Source organism: Leiobunum rupestre, chromosome 3 (genome assembly GCF_980474605.1).
Source record: "Leiobunum rupestre chromosome 3, qqLeiRupe1.1.hap1, whole genome shotgun sequence".
Lineage (NCBI taxonomy): Eukaryota > Metazoa > Arthropoda > Arachnida > Opiliones > Sclerosomatidae > Leiobunum > Leiobunum rupestre.
In genome coordinates, this window is record NC_143386.1 from 64,535,804 (window position 1) to 64,554,243 (window position 18,440).

The 18,440-nt window shown below is 41.2% G+C and overlaps 4 non-coding genes across 4 annotated transcripts; all 4 read right to left on the bottom strand.

Annotated features, from left to right (window-relative positions):
• Nucleotides 1-9,664: 9,664 nt before the first annotated feature.
• TRNAL-CAA (transfer RNA leucine (anticodon CAA)) lies at nucleotides 9,665-9,790 on the bottom strand. Its single transcript has 2 exons — nucleotides 9,753-9,790; nucleotides 9,665-9,710 (listed from the first exon to the last, which is right to left on the bottom strand). It is a non-coding gene; the product is annotated as a tRNA-Leu (tRNA).
• An 86-nt stretch (nucleotides 9,791-9,876) lies between these two features.
• On the bottom strand, nucleotides 9,877-10,002 carry TRNAL-CAA (transfer RNA leucine (anticodon CAA)). Its single transcript has 2 exons — nucleotides 9,965-10,002; nucleotides 9,877-9,922 (listed from the first exon to the last, which is right to left on the bottom strand). It is a non-coding gene; the product is annotated as a tRNA-Leu (tRNA).
• A 5,501-nt stretch (nucleotides 10,003-15,503) lies between these two features.
• TRNAL-CAA (transfer RNA leucine (anticodon CAA)) lies at nucleotides 15,504-15,629 on the bottom strand. Its single transcript has 2 exons — nucleotides 15,592-15,629; nucleotides 15,504-15,549 (listed from the first exon to the last, which is right to left on the bottom strand). It is a non-coding gene; the product is annotated as a tRNA-Leu (tRNA).
• An 86-nt stretch (nucleotides 15,630-15,715) lies between these two features.
• TRNAL-CAA (transfer RNA leucine (anticodon CAA)) lies at nucleotides 15,716-15,841 on the bottom strand. Its single transcript has 2 exons — nucleotides 15,804-15,841; nucleotides 15,716-15,761 (listed from the first exon to the last, which is right to left on the bottom strand). It is a non-coding gene; the product is annotated as a tRNA-Leu (tRNA).
• Between the last annotated feature and the right edge of the window lie 2,599 nt (nucleotides 15,842-18,440).

Here is an 18,440-nt window from a genome sequence, read left to right on the forward strand (position 1 = left end):
GAATTGAACTAGCGACGAAATAGAACTTAATCGGCGATGATTAGGTTCCATGTCGCCACTAGTTCATTCCACACCTAAGTAATTATCCCAATATAAGAGTCTCTAATAAGGGTACAAACTGCGCACTTACAAGGAGAATCCCCGATGTGTTAATTGCCGATTTTGTTCAAAGTCGGGCGTATATAATCAAAGATAATTTAAACTCGTACCCTAGATTCGAAATCACTCTCTCGCGCGTGTACGATAGCGTTTACCCACTTCCCGCTGGAACTCAGAAAAAATTCGCTCATGGTTTGCGCCTTACCGCAACCGATGGAGCCCGATTTTTCTGAAGTCACGTGCCGGAAAAGGGTAAACGCTTCGTAACAAAACCGTCAATGGGAAAGCTCTTAGTATTCGAATCTAGGGTACGAGTTAAGAATTTCGGTTTATTTCTTCTCGTAACAATTTTAATTTTAGGAGAGCGTTTGATTTTAGCAATCGGACTGAAACAATCCACTAAACTATCGTTTGATCGAATTGGTGAAATAACTAGTGAAACAAAGTATATTTAAAACCGAGAAAAATAGCTTTATTTTTGAGGACTTTTATTTTTTACAAGGTGAACGCTTTGGCGTCCGAAAAGCCAAAGATACCGTTTAAACCCCGCTCGTCTGCTTTCCGCTCCCCCCCAAGAGATGACGTTTTTCAAAACCCCACTTTCCAGCCCCTTTAACACGTGTCTTGGGTCTTCTAGAAAAGGAGCATCCGCGAACAATGCGGGGGTCCCGGGTCTCATCTGGCAGCCATTACAAGGGCTTGTCGAACTTGAAAACGTGTACGAATACATCATTAACGACAGAAAGACAAGTTTAAAAATACAAAATACTTTTTAAGAAAACCTTTAATTTTTATCTTTTTGACATTCAGTTTTGAAACTTTTAATTCTTAATTTTAACATTCCACATAGTTTTAAACAGTTTCTTAACAACGAGTTTAAATTATCTTTGATATAATGTAGACCTATCTGAGATATGAAATTTCCCAAAAGGAGACGTTGCACTTCCCTTTCGATTTGCCATGGAAGCTGAAAATGTTTTGACCACTTTAAACAAAAAATCTCAATTTTAAAAAGCATGGAATGTTTTCGGTTTTACCTACGAAAATTTAAAAAAAAATTAAAATCACGAAATAGGTAATTTCGACCACGTTTAGGTAAATTGGAACATTTTTGGGTAAATTTTAACATTTTTGGGTTAAAGTTGTAAATATTTTTGGGTAAAATAAGGAAAAAATCTCATTTCTGTTTTAAGTGGTCAAAAACATTTTCGGTTGCCATGGCAAAACCAATGGATAGTGCACCGTTTCATTTTGGTAAATTTCAATTTTCATTAAGCCCGACTTTGAACAAAATCAGAAAAAACACCTCGGGTACTCTCCTTGTTAGTATCCGTACCATGGTTTATGAAAATTAAATCTGGGGATCTAAATGGCGGAACTAACTTTCGTAAGTTATTATATTGTTTTCAAGAAATTGCAGTCCATTTTCACTTGAAAGGGGGCGTTAGTAGTTTAGATTATTTATTACTGTGTTAAAGTATTTCAAGCCGAAATACAGAAAATGGGAAATAGAGTAGTATCAGTGTGACGTCTCCCATACTTTTCACACGTTCCTAAAATTCTATAACATTCTGAGATTATGTACGTTAGGTTAGGTAGAATCCGACTCCTTGAAAATAAGAGCTGGCCTGTAGTCGTTTATTCACTTCATTGCATCGAGTCTCAATTTTTTAAACATTTCTGCTCATTACCTCTCCGAGGGGACAAAGTAGACTGGTTGATAGAGAGCCTGTGGAATTTTATGAGATACAGAGACATGAGGCGTGGCATTGGGTTTAAGATCGATGTGATACTCAATGGGAAGACAACCGACACGGTCAAAGACATCATCATACTGTTGTATAATGTCGGTGGGCTGCTTGTGTGTCTGTAATTCAGATGTTACGAAGGGCCTTTGGATGGAATTCTTCCTCATACGCTGAACAAGGCCCAGCACCTCCGATGCATATGCACCCAAGATAGGGGTCACCCGTCCTTGGGTAACAAAAAACTCCAGAGAAATCGTAGCAGCAAAAGAGGTACATACCATGTCAATACTTCCCAAAATTGGTACTGTGTGGCCAGTATAGGCAATGATACGACGAGATGATGGCTTCAGTGGCGGCGTCTGTGGTATTGCATCATACATATATCCAGGTATTATATTCACTTGGGATCCAGTATCTAGTTTGAAGTTAATTGAGTAATTGTTAATAATGATCCGTTCATACCATTCATCGTCGATCGAAGACTTTGCACGTCCATTAGTGACACTGTATATAGTAGTAAGCATGTGTAATGAGAAATCATAGGATTCTGGGGCTGTGGAGGAAGGCAAGTCCAGAAAATATCCATCCCGAGGCCTGGTATTTGTCTGGTAGGCACCCTGAGGATCAGTCTCAACAGGCGTCGGTGAGTATTCCAGGGAGTGTAAGTCTTGCCAAGCAGGTGATACATAGTGATAATCATGTCGTTCGTCGTCAGTAGACAGTGGATGTGGCAAGAGCGGAGCGTCTAAAAGGTGAGTATTGTATGATCTGGTTCGACATAAGTTCGCCCAGTGACCTCGGCGAGAGCAGTTACGACACTGGGAGGCAGCTGCTGGGCATCGTGCTTGGTGAGAGTGAAGGAGTCCACAGTTGGGACAAGTGTTCCGCGAGAAGCGAGAGAAAAATCTTCCAGAAGACCCTTGGTGGGCATTGCCATGTGGTTGGGAAAAACGGGAATCAGAAGACCGTACAGCCGGCCGATTACCGGAAGATGGACGATGGGACTGGAAACGGGACGACTGCGAGGAAGAACGCCTGGAGAGCGTGTGTATGTTGGCGGGTGGTCCATTAGGAGGTGGCACAGCATCAACCAATCCTGCGTGCGTTGCCAAGGTCTCCTCAGCTTGACATATGGCGATAGCCTGGGCTAGAGTAAGGTTCCGATGCGAAAACAAGGTTTTCCGAAGGACAGCGTTGTGTACTCCAGCAAGGATCTGATAGCGAAGCAAGGAATCACATCGGTTACCAAAGTCGCAGTTTGGGACCCTGGAACGGAGATCAGTCAAAAAGTCATCAAAAGGTTGGTGTTGTTTCTGTCGGGTGTTGAAAAATGCATGTCGATGCGAGTCAGGATTGTTATACGGCTCATAGTGGAGATCAAAGGCAGCATAAATTTCGTCTAAAGTAGGTGTCACACGGCCGGCAGGAAGAGGTATAACGAGGGAGTCATAGACCCTCTGTCCAAGCGACCCAAGAGTGTATAAGAATATTGCAACTTGCGTTTCGGCCGTCTCATCACTGATCTTCGATGCCGCAGCGAACAACTTGAAATTATTGCGGTATGCCGTCCATGCAGCAGCCGGATTGGAAGTTCCAGGATCGAACTGGTCAGGTCCACGAAAGTGGGTAGCCATGGTGGTAGGGAGAGGACAGCAAAAGAGAACCGCCGACTAGGCAAAGTAGACGGGTAGTGGCAGCATGGGTGATACTTCTGACACCATGTTGTGTTGTTTAAAAAGGCATTAGTCGTAGTATCAAAATAGTTAAAGATTTTATTTACATTTTAGTTATACATGAGGGAGATCGTCAGTCTGTGTCTTTCAAATATAAACAGGCCGTATTTATAGTAGAGTAAAGGCGCGAAAGTGTCACGTGCTATCGCAGTTATCACTGTTCATAGTTTAGCGCCATCTAGGCATATAATACAATACTACAGCGAACCCTTGAAAATATGTACCTTTAACAGTGCTAAATGCACGAACTCGGTGTACCGATTATATGAGACTGTCTTACCCCTCGGTCTTAGAGGGGTAGGGTGAAAAGTTAGGTTTTTGCCTAGTCAAATAGAAAAAGGTTCGTTTTTGGGTTCAAACAGAGTTCAAATAGAGAGGAGCATGCAGTGGTATAGCCAGATGGGTGGGCCAAGGGGCAAGTCCACCTCCCCCGAAACGTATGGCTTTTTTTGATTCCCATTGTGTGCTCCCTCCGAAATCAATTCCGCTATTTCGTTCTTGCGTATCGGAATTCTTTTTTGGCATTTGGTTTCCGCAAAATTCTTAATTTCTTATGTTAAATTTAATATTTTTTTATATTGGTTTTATCTATTTAAACCTTTCTTGTAGAGCTTTCAAATCTTTAATCTAATTTTTAATGGAATCTAACCACCACGTATAGGCCTCTGTGGTTGCCCGCAGAGTTTTATTTTGCGAAATGTTATTATTATTAAATCAACAAACCTTTCTAGCTTGAATATTTTTTAGATATAGACGCGTCATCAGTCATGATATTTTAAAACTACTGTGCAATAACACATTAATTGGTATAAACTAGATAGTAACAAATTTGCAAGTAGCATTTTTTTGAATGAAGGTCTATTAATTAATTAAGCAAAAACATATTAAATGGTTTTTACCTCTCCGCGGGTACTTTGTACCCTGGAGTTGTATTACAATCACCGTGTCTGTCTGTGGGTCTGTCTGTATGTCTGTGGGTCTGTCCGGGCTTATTTATTTAATAATAATAATAATAATAATAATCAGCTAGGCTAATACCCAAGACACCACCTTAGTGGTCATCAAGCAACTTTTATAGTCATTAAATAGCATTTAACAATTGGATATTCGTTATTAAAAGCTTCAAAACCCGTTATGTTTTCGTGAAATGAAATTTAAGCAGACGAATTTTCTATATAAGCTAGATTACTCGCTCTACATCTCCTTTCGAGGAGGAGTCAAAAGTGTAACGTTTGAGCTCTGGAACAAGCGAACAAAATTCGGGACAGGGTAAATCTTACCCCGAGAACAGGCGAATAAAACATTTTAGGGTAAAAAGTTTACACTTTTTGTCCTGGGACAGGCGAAAAAAAAACCACCTATTAAGTAAACCCCAGTTAGTTTTTTCTGAACAGCCTCTATCTAAATTTAAAGTACACTTTTTTCGAATAAATATGCCTTCTAAGAATTTTCCCAAATATGCTTCGCAATACCATTTGTCAAATCACAGTTCTTTCTACAAATTTTATGTTCTTTAATTCTATCGGTAATTGAACATTTGGTTTCTCCAATGTATACATTAGAACACGAGCAGGGAATTTCATAAATTACACCTCGTAAATTTTCTTCGGAAATTTTTGGTTTTAATTTTGAAAGTTGTTTTCCTAATGTGATAGTGGTTTTCGAAACTAGATTAATACCAAATGGTTTTAAAATACGTTTTAATTTTCCGTCGTGTTCTTCATGTATGGGAGAACCAATGTTTTTAATTTTTCAGAATCAACTGGTTTTAAATTTTGAACTATATTTTGGTTCAGAATAGAAGTCACCAAACTTTTAGGATAGTCCGAGCTTGTTCATTGATTAGTTATAATTTGTTTATCTAAAATGGGATTATCAGATATTTTCTCAATGTGGCTTTTTAGACCCTTTATCACTGATGTTTTCACCTGGTGAGGATGATTGGAATTGAAATTTAGAAACGTTTTTGGATGAGTTGGTTTTTGGTACATCGTGAAACATAAGCCTTTTGTTTTTTCTCAATATTATTATCTAAAAACGATAATCAACCAGAGTTTTCTAATTCTAAAGTAAATTTAATTTTCTAATTAATATTATTAATAGATTGGTGAAAAGCGTCGAAATTTTGTCTATTGCCTGACCACACAAAGAAAATATCGTCCATAAAACGTCTTCCAAATTCTCAACAAATAAATTGGCAATGATCGGGGTTGATTATCGGGGTGATTATTAGATTGAGTTGATATGGGACACAGGGCCGTGCAGACAAGGGGAAAGTGGGGGGGGCAAAATCCGCATTGTCCCGTTGAAAAGGGCCCATGAGGGACTGTTAGGGGGCCCGCAAGCTGAAGGTGCCCACGGGAAAAGTTCAAGGGGGGGGGGGGAATGCAAATCGAAGCCCCACGAAAGCTAGATACGAGAGACTTTATAATGGACTTCGGTGACGTTTTGCGTCTGCTCCTTATCGTGTCTAGCCGGGCGATTTTCGTACCATGATGACGTCACTCTGTGATTAGCTCTTACGAGACGTTAGTAAAATATTTTCCAAAGTGATATACTTATTGAATAATATTATAGACGTATGATATTTATAATACCTGAGTTTCAAATATATAACTAGATATAGCCATAGGTGCCATAACTACAATAAGTAGGACACTTTCTATTGCTTTAATTCTAATTTCCTTACAGAACCTTTTTGCGACAAAGATACTCTCTTGAAGTTACCGTCCTTGGTGAATAATTTTCTTTAAGAATATAATAAAAAAAAACGGAGAGCCCGTTCTGGAGTCGTGAGGAACTTTGCCATTGTTTTGAAGCCCGCGTGCGAATCACGCGTGCCAAAAAACATATTTCATTTGGGCTCGTGCCGCCGAATTTTATTTTTTATTTTATCAATTAAGTGTAATATTCCGCCGATCTATCGGAAACCAGATATTTTGGCTTAGGCGGAAGTCTCGCGTGTTTTAGACACTAGGGGGCTCTGTGCTGATAAAACATCTGGATTGCGCAATAGCTATGAAGATCAGTTCCGTTGTAAATCTCGTTAATTGTCATACTTACTGTTATTATGTTACTTATGATATGGCCTATTGAATCTTTCCATTATTTCCGTTAATTATAGTCCTTTTTTCATCATTTATTTGAAATCAACACGCTTTCTCCTATTCACTTCCGCAAGAGAGCTTTACAACGAAAACAAACTTCACCATTGAGTTGAGAATAATAATTAGCATTTCCGTACCCAAAAAACTACTATTCGAATTTATGGGATTTCGAAGTTATGGGATTTCGAAGTTATGGGAATGCGAAGTTATGGGAATGCGAAGTTATGGGAATGCGAAGTTATGGGAATTTTGTATTCGGGGTTTTGGTTCGAAGATATGAGAATTCTACGTAATGGGAATTCGGAGTTATGGGAATTCGAAGTTATGGGAATTCGAAGTTATGGGAATTCGAAGTTATGGGAATGCGAAGTTATGGGAATGCGAAGTTATGGGAATTTTGTATTCGGGGTTTTGGTTCGAAGATATGAGAATTCTACGTAATGGGAATTCGGAGTTATGGGAATTCGGAGACATGGGAATTCGGTGATATGGGAATTTATGGGAATTTTGTATTCGGAGTTGTGATTTTCGAAATTATGAGTCATTCCCTCTCGCGCTACGAATGGGTTGGCCGCTGTAGCCCGAACAGTGCTTGATCAAGGAAGATCAGATCTTACTTGGCTTGATCAAAGTTGGCCGTGGCGGGTCGGCCTCATGTTCCCGAATTTCCATTTCTCCGAAAGACCGTTTCTCCGAATTCCCATTTATCCGAATCCCATTTCTCCGAATTCCCATTTCTCCGAATCCCATTTCTCCGAATTCCCATTTCTCCTAATTCCCATTTCTCCTAATTCCCATTTCTCCGAAATCCCTACTCTCGGACTAGTAGTATTTTCGGGGTGATAAATATTTTAAAACCTACTGCGATCCCTACTATATTTTTGGGGTGATAAAAAAGTTAGCGATTCCTATCTACTAGTTATCTATTAGTTCTACTAATTATTTATGACAAGGCTTTCTAATTTTTATTTATAATGTAAAAATTCATTTATTCAAAGAAACTTAAAAATAATATAATAAATAGATACACGAATATATTTAATTTTTAATTTTTATTTTCCAATATAGAGCTGCTAAAGGCATAGCCTGAAACCATAAGTTTATAAGCTAAAACTACATGATACAAGACCTTAAATATCAGAAATAAATTACTTTACAAATGAAAAATCGAAAATAAATAAATGTTATTAATTGGTCATTAAGAATAGTTATTTGAGATGGCTGAACAACAAAACATTGACTATATTTCAAAATTTCTATTCCACAACATAGATTATGATTCAAAAACTGAAAATAAAGTTTATGGAAACTCTGATGCTAAATACAAGAAATAGGGGGACATAAAAATGTTATTTTAAAGATTAGAAGGTATACCACGTTGGTAATGACACCCTTGCTAAGGCTGTGTGCAAGTTAGCGGATACAGATTGGGTGCATGTGACTTTATGATTTGTTAATACACCCATACCTAATAGAAACGTAGAATTACAAAAAAACCTCTTGTTCTGCTCCCTCTGGATCATTAAACGTTTCGTAATTTTTTTTCATCGGTAGTTCAGTTATGAAAACCCTATTAAAGTGTCTACTAGATAAGCTTTCGAAAAAATATACTATCGAACAATGTAATATTTATCCTATTATAATAATAATAATGGTCAAATAAAAGAACAGTCAGTTAATTATTAAAATAGATGAAGTTTTATTCAAATAATGCCCATCTCCGATTTTCTGATTGTATGGGCTTTCAGACAATATATTTAATGGAAAGAGAAAAGATTTTTAGAAGATTAAAGTATTTTTGAAACATAATGGAACGTGTTATCTTTACATTTTCAAGAATTGAATCATTTGTTAATCCTAATGTAAGTTATATATCTATTATGGAAATATTATTGTAGATCATACAATTTTACAAAAAATTAGCTTCCCTTCTATAATAATAATAAAAATAAAACAATATTTTGGAAACTCCTTACGCGTATAATTAAAATAAAATAATAAACACGAAATAAATGCGTATAAGTAAAACCTTTTTCTTAAGCATTTATTTCGTGTTTATTATTTTAATAATAATAATAATATAGTGGGCAAAATTTTGTAAACCAACAGCTTTTAGTTTGAAGTTTTCGCTAGTTATAGCCAAAACGAAAGTGGGACTAACTTTTTTGTGTTAGAAAATGCGAAAATATCCGAGAAAGTGAAACCTCTCGAAACCGAACTATAAAGTAACACTTCCCCCATTTACTTCTAATATAATTTTATCTTCCCTAGTCGCCAAGGATGTCTTGCTTAGATCAAAAGCTGATAAATGGTGGGAAAATCTATAAAAAACACAACGCATTTGTGAAATTCGCCATTATACGTTTTTGTCCAAATAGAACTAAATTATAAAAAATATTGGAATCTCCTTAAAAAGTACTTTAAGTGGGGTCGAGAAAGGGGAGCAAAGGGAGTGGTGGGGCTATTGTTCCAATTTACCGCACCTGCTTCTTAAGGTATTTTTACAAGCCTTACAACTTTAAGAGGAAAAAACATTTTTGCGCTTTATACATATAATAGCTAGTTACTGTTCTATAGCTGCGAGCGTTTTTTCCCGAAGGCGAGTCGACCGTCGCCGGAACTAGATATCTTCTTCTTCTTCTGCGCGCGAGGCTACTATTGTTGGTATGGGAAATTCTCCGAAAGGAGGAATTGTATTGTTGTGTGGGAGAGGGTGAGGACCATAAAAGCATTTAAAAAACGGAGAAAACGTGGATAAGTGAAAGGGACCATCGTCACGATTTAAACATTGCGCAGCTCTTCTTTTTTAAATTTCGATAGATTCGTGTACATTAAAATGTGTTTTATGTAATTTTAGTTGGGCTAGTATATCTATTGAGTCCCACTTAGACATGAAACCTACCGTCTAATTTATCGCACGAAACGTTAATAATGTAATTTTGACGCGTAACAATAAATTTAATAAAAAACCGTTTATTGTCAGAAGTGGGATTCGAACCCACGCCCTCATACGAGGACCAGAATCCACACGTCTCCATCAAGCGGTGGAGACAAGGTTGTCAAGCCTTGAGTCTGGCGCCTTAGACCACTCGGCCATCCTGACATGAAACCTACCGTCTAATTTATCGCACGAAACGTTAATAATGTAATTTTGACGTGTAACAATAAATTTAATAAAAAAGCGTTTATTGTCAGAAGTGGGATTCGAACCCACGCCCTCATACGAGGACCAGAATTCACACGTCTCCATTAAGCGGTGGAGACAAGGTTGTCAAGCCTTGAGTCTGGCGCCTTAGACCGCTCGGCCATCCTGACATGAAACCTACCGTCTAATTTATCGCACGAAACGTTAATAATGTAATTTTGACGCGTAACAATAAATTTAATAAAAAAGCGTTTATTGTCAGAAGTGGGATTCGAACCCACGCCCTCATACGAGGACCAGAATTCACACGTCTCCATCAAGCGGTGGAGACAAGGTTGTCAAGCCTTGAGTCTGGCGCCTTTTTTTTTTTTTTTTTTATTCAACCATCAAGAAAACTATACATATTCGTCATATACAACAATGCCATACATCAAAAGTCAATAGAGAAATAAATACTTTTAGAATTGTTACTACTTAACACATAACAGATAAAATGTTAGGGTAATAATTTAAGAAAATTGTTTAAAACCTTTACAAGATCAATTTTAGAGGGATGTTTCAAGTATACCAGGGTGAGAAGTCTAATTTCGCGCCGTATGTTGGCCAGAAATAGTTGAGAGCACCACACACTAGGTTTGTTTAGTTCCTGCTCAAAAACTATTTTACATCGATACTTCCAAAGTTCATGCTTAATTACACTAATTAATAGAAAAAGGCAATGCCAAAAGTCGTTACACTGTCCCAATTTCCGATCAACGCGGTGATAAATAATAAGTTCGTAATGTTCGCTACCGAATTGAAAGCCTGGTTGTTGCAAATAGACAGACAACATTGTGAATACTTGGTGCCAGGTGTTTCGCGTTACCGAGCAAGACAGGAACAAATGTGCAACCGTTTCGGGGGCATTGTCACATAATGGACAACGATCCGTTGTCACAAGACCAGCTTTGAAAAGTCGACTCTTCACTGCGAGAGCTTGATGAATAATTTTTAAATTGGTAGAGGATAAAGTGGCTCCAAGGGTAGTGTTGGCCAAAGTTTTAAACTTCACTCGAGGGAGGGGACCCCCAAAGAAAGACCGCCACCGTTCTTCGCCGGAAGATTCAGGGAATGTGCCCGCAAAACGATCGAAGGCAATAGATTTTAAACTTTGCGGCGTATTTAAAATTTCACTAGCGTTACGGCGGATTTCGAGGTAAGGAATTGACCGATCCGACGACGAGAGCACCGGAGGCGCTGAAACATGAAAGAGAACAGCCCAGTCAGCTGGCAGTGCAGACCGGATCAAGGTGTACAATTCGAAAAGTCGATCGAGAGGTAATTCGCTATAAGGGAGTTCGATCTGGCACTGTTCAATCAAGGCATGAGGTCGTATAAAACCGTGGATGACTTCGTAATGGATGTCGCGCAGTGTTTTGAAGCCAGCCTGAGCCATAATACGGGATTCTTTGTGATAGCGCTGTGGTAAAGAAATTCGAGGATTCAGAAACAGTGGTTCGGAAAGTGGATCTGACCGAGGCATCACGGTAGAGCCTATAGTCGTAAGATGCGAGTGCCAACTTGTGAGGAGTTCGACGTACCGAGGCGGCATACGCCCAAGCAGAGCCCGATTAAATGGCGGACGGAAAGTTTCTTCTTGTCTTGTCAACCCACTGCCGTATTCCAACAGTAAGTTGTTGTGTATGGATTCTTCATGAACGGGTAACTCACGCAGGATGAGTGTTTGGCACTCTTGGATACGCATAAAGTGTAGTTTCTGGACGACATCCACTAAGCCAAAACCGCCGACTACCTTTGGTCTGATCAGCGTTGAATAAGCGAGAGCGTGATAGCCAGAACCCCAAATAAAATCCAGAAAAGCAGCTTTTATTTGGGCAGCAAGTTTATTCGACAAAGGCAATACACGAGTGAGGTGCCAAAGCTTGGAAGTGGCCAGACAATTTATTATTATTATTTTCCCGAAGAGTGAAAGCGGGCGCCGTTTCCACGCGCGCAAGACAGCCATAATACGTAAAATAGCCGGTTCCCAGTTGAGAGAGTCAGAGAGAGCGTGGTTCGAAGTAAGTACTACCCCTAAGACCTTTAATGGCTCCTTGGATACCATAATTCCTTCAATCCGTTTGTCTGGTCGGTTTGTCCAAGACCCGAGCCATTGCCCGCTACTTTTGTCCAGATTTATAACCGCCCCAGAAGCGCTGCCGTAGTCATGATAAATCGATACCACGACGCGTACCGAAGTTTCAGCCGCTAAAGACAAAGTGTTGTCGTCTACATGTTGAAAGAGTACCGGGGAGTCGCTGTTGCAAATACGCAGACGCGGGATACTCGAAGACTGCGATAACGCGAGGCAAAGTGGCTCGGTCGAAAAAGTGTATAATAAAGGGCTTAAAGGACAGCCCTGACGGACAGATCTTCCAAGACGAAAAAAGTTCGTCAAAAAACCATTGACCTTGATCGTTGTACGACCATCCACCAGGAGTAGTTGAATCCATCGGAGAAAATGGGGACCGAACCCGAAAGCTTGCAGTACCCGGAATAGAAATGACCAGTTCACGAAATCGTACGCTTTCCGTAAGTCCATTTTCAAGAAAAGTCCCGGCTGTCTGTGGAGTGCCAGATACGAGGCAACGTCGCCAAGGTATCGTGTCGTGCCCGCGACATCACGGCCACGAATAGCTCCAGTTTGGCAGGGCGAAATGACTGTAGGCGCCACCAATGCCATGCGAGTAGCCAAGACTTTACCAATAACTTTACGGTCGACGTTGAGCAACGTGATGGGACGCCAATTAGACAATAACGTTAAGTCGCCGTCTTTCGGTAAAAGAATGATCATGCCTTGAGTCATAGAGAGAGGCATTTGTCCCGTGGCAAACATGACTTCAACAAGCCTTACGAAATCCTTGGCTATCAACGGGAGTACGAAACGCCAAAAATGGACTGTGAAGCCATCGAGACCTGGGCTACGGCCTATTGCCATAGCGTTCAAAGATTTGTGGATGTCTTCCCAAGAAACGGGACTTTCGCAAGCGGCAGACAAATCCGGTGGTAACTTTCCGGCAACAAAGGAGGCAAAACGTGCAGCTTGAGAGTCATCACTGTCCGACGCGCGATACATGTTTTCATAATAAGAAAATATTTCCTGACGAACGGAAGCGCCATCGTGAATTGATGAGCCGTCTGCTAAAGTTAAGTTTTTAATTGACCGCCGGGTTTGCCGATGTTTTTCGAGACTCAAGAAATAGCCCGAAGGTTGCTCCCCCAAATCACGCCACTCGGTATTGGAGCGAATTACAGCGCCCCGCAATAGATAGTGGTCATGGTCCTTGATCAAATTTTGAACTTTGACGAATTCGCCACAAACCGGGTCTTGCATTGATAAACGACGTGACAACTCTTCCAACTGACAAGCCAAGAGCGTCCTGGTGTGCCGACGTTCGGAAGCGGCGGCTTTCCCGTAAAATATTGCGTAATCACGAATTGTACGTTTGAGGGTTTCGTACCAGTCAAAAATATCCGTAGAATAGTGTTCGCGTGAGCGACTCCTAGTGATAATTCGCCTGACGCACGAACAGAAAACCTCATCCTCAAGTAGCGAATCGTTAAAGGACCAGGTTCCAGGGCCCCTAGGAACTCCTCCAAAATCAAAATGAGCGATCGCGGCGCGATGATCGGAAATCGGACAGTCACGAATAAAAGCATTTTGAATATTCAAAGAATCAAATTTTTTTACGAAAATGTAATCAATGCGAGAGCGGATAAACCGGCCAAAAACGTAGCCAGAACGCGTAAAGTCCCTTTTGTCATTGTTTTTGAGTCGAAAAGTGTCAGTAACATGTAATTTGGCGGCAAGTCTATGAAGGGCCGTAAATTGTGACTTGTTAGGTCTACAACTAGCAGGAAGGCGGTCCCATAGGCTATGACAAATATCGTTAAAATCGCCGCCTAAAATTAAACGGCCGGTAGGACAGTTAGATGCGATGACTGTAAAGAACAACTCACGGTCAGTCGCCGAATTAGGCGCGTACACATTTAAAAAAGAAATAGATCACCGGATATTTCAGCCGAAACTAATAAACTACGACCCCGAACAATATGAAAAACATTTGCAGTTTTAAAATCGAGTTTCGGATTAATTAAAATTGATACCCCGCAAAACCCCGTAGCGTCATCGTTAGATAAAAAACATTTACCGAAATACATATTTTTAAAAAGCGCAACATGAGACGAATCCCAATGAGTTTCTTGTAAAAAAATAATGTCAAATGTTTTTACATATTCCACTAGTTCTTTCATCTTATTGACATCACGTAGACCATTGATATTAAGAGAAATTACCCGGAGAACCATGAGCGTTTGGAGGTTGGAAGAAAGACGACGACAAAGCAGCTCCCGGAGACGGTGCAGTAGTAGACGGAGGAAGACTCGCGTTCCGAGCTGCCTCGAGCGACGGAAACTGGAACCCAGGTTGGTTGAAAGGTAGTTGACGTTTGGCGGGATCCAAATCTGAACTCGAAGTGGGGAGGGAATGCTTCCCACTGCCCACCGCAACCTTGGAAAGGCGGTTGGCAAAAAGCGAGTCGTCTAAATCAGCATCAGCCATGTCGATGTCACCTTCTGGTTTCCGCTTTGACATATCAGACCCAGCAGGTCGTACAATTGCGGGATCCTCCGTCCTTTGTTCTTTGTCGGCGACTTCATTGCGGGAACCGGAAATATCGCGTCGACGCTCTTCCATCTTTGAGGCGGCAGTACCCTGCCCAGGGCATGACCTGGCCAAATGACCACCATGACCACAGCGACGACAGATATTGTTGGGACAATCTTGATAGAGGTGTCCAGAATGGAGACAACCGTTGCAAACCCGGGTCTGTGCTTCGTGGCGAACGCGATAAACGTTTTCACGACCCATAACATCCAATACCTTTAAACTGTAAGGCAGCGAAGATACACCTTGAGGCAACGTGACGCGAACGTTACGCTCCCCGTAGTACAAGCCATCGGACTTTACCCACACGAAAGCGCCTTTAAGTTCACACCCGTAAGCTTCTAGTTTAACGCGAATAGCGTCGTCCGTGACAAACTCCGGCACTTCGAGAAACTTCAAAATAACAGATCGCGCCGATACACTTTCGACCGCCCGTAAAACGCCGCCGACCATCAACCCCGACTTAATACATTCTTCCGCGTCCGCTTCAGTAAAAAAACAAACAAAAAAACCACCTACACCAGGGACAACCGATGAAATAGCATCAGTTCCGAAAACCATTTTAACCGATACTGCAATAATCTCCTTAGTAATACCCGGAGTCAATGACTCGACAACCACAAAGACGCTACGCTTTAGCGCCTCCATAGTGGCGGCCTCCCGAAATCGGGGACAACCGTAAGAAGAAAAATAAAATCCAAACACGAAAAATGAAAACAACGAGAAAGGGAAAAAGAAAACACGGTAGAAAACCGCTAAAGTGGTACGTACCGCCGCAAGAAAACACCGAGAACGAGAGCGTAAAAAAGACAACCGTTCCCGACGAAAAAGCAAACGAGACTCCTAAGTCTGGCGCCTTAGACCGCTCGGCCATCCTGACATGAAACCTACCGTCTAATTTATCGCACGAAACGTTAATAATGTAATTTTGACGCGTAACAATAAATTTAATAAAAAAACGTTTATTGTCAGAAGTGGGATTCGAACCCACGCCCTCATACGAGGACCAGAATTCACACGTCTCCATCAAGCGGTGGAGACAAGGTTGTCAAGCCTTGAGTCTGGCGCCTTAGACCGCTCGGCCATCCTGACATGAAACCTACCGTCTAATTTATCGCTCGAAACGTTAATATTGTAATTTTGACGCGTAACAATAAATTTAATAAAAAAGCGTTTATTGTCAGAAGTGGGATTCGAACCCACGCCCTCATACGAGGACCAGAATTCACACGTCTCCATCAAGCGGTGGAGACAAGGTTGTTAAGCCTTGAGTCTGGCGCCTTAGACCGCTCGGCCATCCTGACATGAAACCTACCGTCTAATTTATCGCTCGAAACGTTAATATTGTAATTTTGACGCGTAACAATAAATTTAATAAAAAAGCGTTTATTGCCAGAAGCGGGATTCGAACCCACTCCCTCATACGAGGACCAGAATTCACACGTCTCCATCTAGCGGTGGAGACAAGGTTGTCAAGCATTGAGTCTGGCGCCTTAGACCGCACGGCCATCCTGACATGAAACCTACCGTCTAATTTATCGCTCGAAACGTTAATATTGTAATTTTGACGCTTAACAATATATTTAATAAAAAAGCGTTTATTGTCAGAAGTGGGATTCGAACCCACGCCCTCATACGAGGACCAGAATTCACACGTCTCCATCTAGCGGTGGAGACAAGGTTGTCAAGCCTTGAGTCTGGCGCCTTAGACCGCTCGGTGTCACGCTAATTTATTCGAGTTGTATTATTTACCTTGAGTTTCCCCCTAGCGATAACAATGAAGAGGAAAGGTCTCAGATCTCCTGAAATATTTTAGCTTAGAACTAAAAGTCGGAGGGTCCTCAAATCAGTACTCTCAGAATATCGTGCCAATGGTCGTTTATTTCGTAACATTTACTACAAAATTTCTAGTCACCTGACTACCTCAATCCCTTATCCCGTATCGAATACCCACCCACTAAGTTATATAGCCCCCGACACCACACTCAAATACTTTAAATGACAACAAATAATACCCCGACACTTCCAATCAACAAATAGTTTACAACCTAACCCTTGCCGCTGCCAGATTTCTATGCCAATTAATATTTACAACTAATGCCAAGCCATATATCTCGTAAAGTACTTATCACTGGTATAGCTGCCGGTATCAACGCACACCTCCGGAAAACGAAAGACGAAGAGATGAGAATAGATGGCCACAGATGAAGATTAGCGGACAGAAGTTAGCGGTAGACGTCGGCTCGGAATCAGCCTTTCACACCTTCCCGACTCGAACGGATTTGGTTATGCTTTTTTGTTTATTATTATTTTCTCACTGGTAAATTGTACAATATTCACGAACGCCAATATTTCAACTCCCGAGTTAAGTTCAGACCTTCTATTTTTTTTTGTCGAGTAGAGGATCTCTCTGCCTCCCTACTCTAGTTAGTCTTTTGGTCCCACACACTGAAAAAAAGCAATGTTCTCTGGTTTTGTTCTTCTAGATCCTATGGTCACGTGGGGTTATAGTTAAGGGTCATACCAATCACACACAGAGGTGGAGTTATATTTAGTCAATCCCTAAAGTGAGCCGGGTTGCGTAGAAGGTCAAGGTCTTATTTTATAAGTTACTTCGAATGGCTTTATGGCTCAGTCGTCATGGCTGGCAGTTGGCTTAGAACTATGGCATTTTATGGTGGCATATCTGGGCTTTTACGGTAATTGGCAGCGGCGATATAAGAAGAAATGAAACTCTCCTACCAATACTTTTAACGTTTTCCCCCAAAATTTCAAAATGTTCAAAACAAGGTTATAAATAAAAATAGTGACAATAGTCATGACAAGCCCGAACTTTCTTGGAAAAGAAGAATCCATTGGCACGATATCCTTTGCGCGGAGCCGACTCAAAAAGGGCTATCTTAAGCATCCCGAGGGCCATTCATTAACAGGGGGGGTAAGGCGACCACTTAGAGCCGCGCGACCCCATACGAAATTCCAGGAACAGGACCCACTCGCCTTTTCGCGACTCGCCGGGGGGGAGGGGTTATTATAGTTTTTATTGGAAAATATATATGGGAAACATTGAAATTAAAATTTTATATCTATAAAAAAAATGTACTGTGACACTCCCTCCTCCTCAACACCGAACGTCCACGTGAGGTACTATGACATACGATGCTTATGATGGATAGCTCGACCAGAAAGGGGGTCACGGGGGCGTAAGGATGATTTGCGCTCGTTTGGATTTTCTGGCCTGTGAAGGGAAACGGCATCACAGGTTTCTAAGTCTAACCGCGGATTGAACGGTCTTGGAAGATATAGCTTAAGTTGACTAACATGATGGGTCCCTTTTAACAATTTATCAGTTTCCCTATGTTTTAACCGATAGGTATGATCAGAAAGTTTCTCTGATATAAAAAAGGGCCCATCCCAGGCGGGTGCGAGTTTATTGGACATGTACTCTCCGGCGGCTGACTGATAGTGCGTTTTCTTTAACACTGTTTGTCCTACCTCAAACGCTACATGGCGGTGCTTTTTATCATACCGCACCTTTTGCCGGGCTTGCGCTTTTGCTATCTTAGTCCGCGCTTCTTCCACCGCTTCTCCAACAACCCTTGCCAACCGGATCCCGTGTACTTTAGCTACTTTGTGGCTCGTTAATTCGTCCACATCCAGATCATCTGGTATGGGATAATGCGGGGCTTGCAGCTCACGGCCAAAATTTAGGAAAGCGGGAGTGGCACCCGTCGACTCGTGGACGGCGGTCCTAATGGCAAACGCTAATTGAGGCAGCCCTAAATCCCAGTCCTGCTGGCTTTTATTAAGGTAGCATGGTATCATGGTTCCTAAGACTTGATTTACCCTCTCCACCGGATTCGATTGAGGGTGGTAGATGGATGTAAGTCTATGACGGACACCAAA